Source organism: Cupressus sempervirens, chromosome 4 (genome assembly GCF_028749045.1).
Source record: "Cupressus sempervirens isolate cs-2001-9-10 chromosome 4, ASM2874904v1, whole genome shotgun sequence".
NCBI lineage: Eukaryota > Viridiplantae > Streptophyta > Pinopsida > Cupressales > Cupressaceae > Cupressus > Cupressus sempervirens.
The window spans coordinates 128,226,565-128,233,386 of record NC_143121.1 but is presented as its reverse complement, the minus strand read 5'-3'; positions in this window follow the sequence as shown (position 1 = coordinate 128,233,386).

Genomic DNA, 6,822 nt, shown 5'->3' with positions numbered 1-6,822 from the left:
AAAGAAGAAGGTGAATCTTCCAAGCAAGGTGCCCAAAGGAATCAAAGACCTACTTGCAATCACTATGGTAAGTTAGGTCATACATCAAACAAATGTTGGAGCAATGGAAAGGCAAAATTCAATGGAAAATGTTATAATTGCAGTCAACATGGTCATAAAGCTAATGAATGCAAGGAGAAACCAAAATTTGAAGGTAAATGTCACAAATGCAAGAAACAAGGTCACAAGGCATCTAAATGTAGATGTAAACCATTCAATCCAGTTGAACAACTTCTAAAGGCAATATTTGGTTGGGACTACAATACTTTGTGTGGATGTCACTATTGTGGAGAATATGGACACATTGGCTTAAACTATGCAAGGCATCACTTGAGAAAGAAGGATACAACAGTAAGATGTTATACATGCACTGAACCTGGTCACATAGCTAAGAATTGCATGAATATAGGAAAGGTTGAAGATGAAAAGAAAGCTAAAGTTGATAATATTAGGAAGTAGATGAGATAGCAGTGGATTCCCAAATCTATTGAGCAGAATAGTTCAAATGATGGTCATGTCACTCAAGAAGTGGGTGACTCCACCATTTCCAATTAGATTCTTAAAGGAAGGACTATAACTGTATCTTCAAGTAAAATCTCGAGCAGTTCCAAATGAAAGAAAGAAAAAGATCCAAATCAATATTTCAAATACAGAGGGATCACAAGAAGTCAAGTCATACTGAGCAAGGTTGGTTATAGACTCAACTGAGCTAGGTTGGGAATGATAAAAATTGTGTTTGATTGTCGAGTTACAACTTCTATCGAGCAAGTGAGTGGATGACAGTCTATCATGCACTACGTCATTATGGTACCAAACATTAATGGAGAAATTTTCATCAAAAAGGGCAAAATTTGACTTCATTTTCACCATGAATTCAGAATACACAAAGCAAAGTGATTTCCTGATGCATCCAAGCAATTTTGAGCAAATTTGTAGTGAAGAATTGGTTCGAATAATTTCTCTCATTTACTAAGTAACTGTGGTATCCAAGAGTAGCAGTAGCAGCAAGGAAAAAAGAGGATTTGAGATGTTGGTAAAAGGTGTGGAGTGGAAAGCACCAAACTTCAAGTTAGTACCAACAGTTGCGGAGTAACTGGACCCTAATGGAGCTCAATCACAAATTCCTCCCAAGGCACTCCTAATCAATGACATTTGCACTCATTTTAAGTGTCCTATTCAAGAAATTGGAAACCTAAAAATGGATAATTCCCTAGGAGAAATGTGTGTTGATGGTTCATTGAAACCCAAGCATAAGCATCTAGAAACCAAAAGATTAACCCATATCTCACATATGCCAAGGAGCTTTCAGATTAAGTGGATTAGGTACATTCTCATTCATGTGCATAATGGTCAATTGTGGTTAGAGCAGCCTGTATTGATCACCAAGAAAATGATTCATAAGATTACGGGTCTTCCTATGCTGAGCAAGGCCAAAACTACCAAAACCCTAGGTTGGGATGAACTTCAAAAGAAAACCCTAGCATAGTGGGACGATAGAGGTCTGAAGATTAGCATTGTTTCTGACATTGAATTGAGGTTTGGTATTCACATCATTGCTCACAAGATTTATAGCTCTAGTCATTTGAACAACATTCCGTGTGAGGCAGTGGATTTGGCATATAACATTATAAAGAAGAATTTGGAATTTGATCTATCAGAGTTATTGTTGAAGTAGTTGAATAAAAACATGGGCAGTATCAGGACTTCAAAGAACAACCCTTGTAAATTTGGTTCTTTGTTAACATGTCTTTTCTTTTATGTTCAAAAGTTTTTCCCATCAAAAGGTTCAGTAGTATGGAAGAAAGATACTCCAATTCTGTATCAGATTAATGATTTCATTGCTAAAATGGGTATAAATTTTGATAGCATTATGGATAATTACTTTGAAGATTTCAAGGAGAAGATGAACAACAGGTTTAGGATTCCTCCCAAAATTGTTGAAGATTACAAAGATAATGTATGTTTAATGGTTGATTGTGATAGAGTGTATATCCGGGCAACTAGGCCTAGAATTGCATGGGTGAAACCTCTTCCATATGAGGTTAACATTGATGAAACCAAAGATATCATTGAAGCACTGGTGAATGAGCCAACAGATCCTAAGCAGCCTATATTTGGAACTTATGAAGAGGCCAAAGCTAGAATTGAGCTTGAAATCAAGCTACCCCAAGCAATTAGCAAAGGCAAGAGGAAGGTTGCCAAGTTGAAAACTGCAAGTGCCCCTCTCATGCTTACCGAGGGAAAAGGAGAGGATGAAGAAGAATCTAAAGCAAAAGAGCAAGAATCTAAGAAGGAGGAAGAGCCAGTGAAAAGAAGGGTAGGATAATCATTACCAAGCCACCCAAGACCTCCATAGTTGTATTCACAAGGAGATCTCAAAGCAAAGGAGATTAGTGGAGTTGTGCTTGTTAAGCCTCCTCTCGCATTTCAAGAAAGACTCAATCAATTGAGAGTAGGTGTTGGAATTAATAACTTCAAAGCACTCAAGTATGAATCCAAAACTCTAGTAGAACAAAAAGAAGTTGAAGATCTGATCATGGACAAGCTAGGAAGATGGAAATTCTCTCCTGATCAGTTTGCTTCACAAATCTTTGTAGTCTTATTAGACAAAGTCAAGGTTAGGTGGTAAGCAACTGAACAAATAGCTAAAGACATATTTGAGCAATCCTTGAGAAAATTGCTACCAAATCTTTCAAATGCAGAAGTTAAGGCAGCTATTAAAAAGAATGAAGAGAAAATGATGATGAGATTTCATACTTGTCTGATTTTGGTAAAAGAAATTGAGCATGTATTCAAGGATGCCACATCTATGTGGGAAAATCTCTATCATATGAACAAGCCTAGTAAAGATCCAGTAGAGATCAAGGATGACAGTGACAATAATGAAGATGATAACACTCCATGTGTCACTTTTGATGTTGAAGATTATCGGCCATTAAAGGATGATGATGAAGAGAAAGAGGAAGAAGCTAAAGAGGAAGAAAAGGAAGGAGATGAAGAAAGTGATCCAGTGAGAATTGTAGCACAAGTTATAGCCTCCCTTCCTCATTCTCCACCTAAGACTACTACATCATCAGGGTTGGAGACAACTTCAACAAATGTGATAGCAACTACAATAGACACATCATCTGTTCAGTCACTATTTGCTACCTCACAACTCTAGGTATCTGCAATGGAAGTGTCTACCACTTCATCTACCAAGCTACAACCCTCTTCATCAGCTCTTGAATCAGCAACATCAATAGCATCTAGTTCTACAATTGTTCCAACTTCATCAGCAGCATGTACAGTAAGTTTACCATCATGTTCTATAGTTTTGTCTACTACAACTTTGATAGCACCAACTTTTGTTCTAGTTAGTTCTTCTACTCTAGTTTGTGCTCCACCTATTGTCACTTCAATTTTGGATAGCACATCAGTTTTGGATTCAATTAGCACTTCTTTCAATTTTTCTTTAGTTGGACCTATTCAAGTTTTTACTGAGAGTCGAGCTATCTCTACAATTGTTTCTATTCCTAAGTCTAAGGAAGTAAGGTCAAAAGTAGAACCAAAGACACCCCTAAAACTTCTACTTACTGGTAAGGAAAATAATGAAGACATTGATTTGGACAAGGACATTGTAATTCCCAAGTTGGATCTGGATACTACTACAGTTGATGAAATGATACTGGTCAGTCAGCTTTTGGAGCAGAAGGCAAGGCAGAAGTAGTTAAGAGCTGAAAGATGTAGACACCTAAATTTGATTAAACTGCTTTAGTAATCTAATTTAGCCATCTCTAAAGGCATCATTAATTAAATTCTTATTTAATTAATCCTTTGCCATCCCTAGCTGATTAATTTAATTAATCATCTATAGTCCTAATTGATAAATCAAATAACCTATTATTTATCAATTAAATCCTATTCTTCTATCTAATTCCAAAAATCCCCATTTATTCCAAAAATCCCCATTTATTAAATAAATCTATTTGATAAATAAAATCCTCAAATCTAAAAACCCCTAACTTATCCCTAATCCTCCATTTAGCCTAATCCACCCCATCCACCCATACTAACCAAGCTTAGCCACTAACTCACCCACCCTCATTAATGCCATCCACTTGCACATCTCTAACATCTCTAATCAAATCCTAAACCCAAGCCTAATCCACCCCCTAATGTTGTCACATTTCCTAAGCAAGTTTAAGACTTTCCTAAACCAAACCAAAGTCTCCCCTCGAAAATCCCAACCACCAAGTCATGAGTGCTCTTACAAGCCCACTCATGACTCTTACATCCATCTTCCACACTCTTCCCTCTTCCACACTCATTCCTCTTACCTAGCTTTGCCTCAACCTAGGAAATCATTTGCATAGAGAAGCCTTCCCCCTTTGCATCCATCAACATTGTTGCATCTCATCCCTAGGAACATTCTGCATCTTCATGCCACCCGTCACTCGCTTAGCCAAGAAGAAAGAAACAATGGAGCCCTATCATTTGGATCGAACAACATCATCCCCCTTGAGCACTCAGCCATCCTTCAGCCTAGAGAAAGCTATGCCATCACCTACTGACATTGAAGCTTTCATGAACCAACCAAGAAATGCAGTATTGGTAAACGCCATTATAGACAAGAATAAAGAGACAATAATGGCTAATTTTCGAAGGGACAATGTAGGAACCTTTGACTTTGGAAGACCCCCTCCATTATCAGATCCATCTCACCCATTGTTTGGGCAGCTGCCACCACCCATAGGCTCATATGATCCAAATTATCCTCAATATGTGCCAAAAGAAGAGCCTCAAGCCAATCCTTTTGATCCAACAGACTCAAACATACCATCCTCCACCCAAGTCAAAATCTCCATTCCGCAAGCCAATCCAGCCACTACCACGCCATCCTTGGTTCATACCTCTCCACTCCAAACCCCCTTTACCCAAAACACCTCACCGGTCACTCCCTTCGCTATTGCTTCTACTGCTCCCCATCCCAGCCTTCCAAATCCACCCATCTCCCAAATCAGTGCTAGCATCTTTGGCCAACCTCAGCAATATACAATAGGGATGCCACCCATGGGGCTAAGTAATCAACCCTTCATCACCCCCAACTTGTTCACCACAGCCCAAAGCACAATCCCATCATTTCCATTAGGTCCTTGGAGCTCAGTGCCATCAGCCACAAATCCACAAGCTACTACCCTCACTCCAAAAAGCTATCAAACCCCACAAGCTACCACCAATGTTCTGCCAAGCTCTCAAGTGGCCCAAGCTCCTGCCACCACTCTACCAAGCTTTCAAATCTAGCCACCAAGCTATCAAACCCCATCAGTTCCATTCCCAAGATTTCAATTCCCACCACCTCCACCACCAACTAATCCATTACCTCCTATTACCAACTACTTTTCAATGCCACTTCTAGGAGGTAATCCACCACCCCAGCCAACCACCAATTATTTGCAGATACCATCCCAAATGGGGGTACAACCCACATATATTGGTCAAACCCCACAAGCCCCTCGATCCTTTCCCCAAGCTTCACAACCATCTTATACCTTACCTCCACAAAGCAATCCATTTATCACATAGCCATCTTATGTTCCTCAATCCCAACCTCAAATCCCATATCAACAGCAAGCCTCGCAACACATGCAGCAATATGTGCCACCTCCACCTCAGCAACCTGTCATCCACCATGCAGTTGCCCAAACAATGTACAATCCCTATCAGCAAATCCCTCATAGCCATCCATATTCAGTGGCCCCATCTAGCGCATACCTACCTCAAGGCACTCCTACATTGGGGGCACCCCAACCATTGCCTATCAATTCAGAATGGGAGCAAATGAAGACAACTCTGAAAGCCATCCAAGAAGGGAATGATCCGAAGACATTCAAGTTTGAGACTGTGTGTCCTTATCCATTTGATAGAGCCATTACTATGACTCCATTCCCCAAGCATTTTGAGGTACCTAAATTTGACAAATTTAGAGGAAAAGGAGACCCAGTCACCCACATCAAAGAATTTTAATGCACTGCCAAGAAGTGGCATACAGTGACGTCTTCCTCTTATGCCTCTTTCCCAAAAGCTTGGCTAGGCCAGCTCTTGAATGGTTTTATAGAATCCCATATGGCACAATTAAAAACTTCGCTGAATTGTTTGAGGCATTTGTAGCCCAATATGCCCATCTTGTTGAAACAGAGTTATTAATAGTTGACCTTGTCCACACTAAGCAAAAAGGTGGAGAAAGCCTTGCTGAGTACCTGCAAAGATGGCAAACCCTTACCACCCGCATATCCTGCACCTTGCCAGAGCACCATGTGGTGAAAATGTTTATTGATAATACTCATTCTAGCTTGGCTCACCACATGACCATGAAATGTTTGCAGACCTATAAAGATATCAAAGAAAAAGGAATGATCCTTGAGCAAGGACTCATTAAAGATGGTGTGGTCAAGATTTACAAGGAAACCAACCAAAATCAATCACATTCCAATGACAAGTCTAGGTATTGGAACAAAAACAAGCACGTTGCAATAGATGGCATCACTGACACCAGACATGTGAATATTGTTGGTCCTTCCCAAAATCAGTCTAACCCACCATATCAAACAAACAATCAACAAGCTATCAACTACCAACAGCAGAGTAATCAAAGCTATCAAAACCACAATCCAAGACCCAACTTCCAAGGATCTAGCAATCAAGCTAATGCCATCAATGTAGCTACAGGGCAAAAGCCCAGATTCCAACCTGCACCTAGAAACTATACACCCCTTGGTGAGCCATTGGATGTCATTTTTGAGA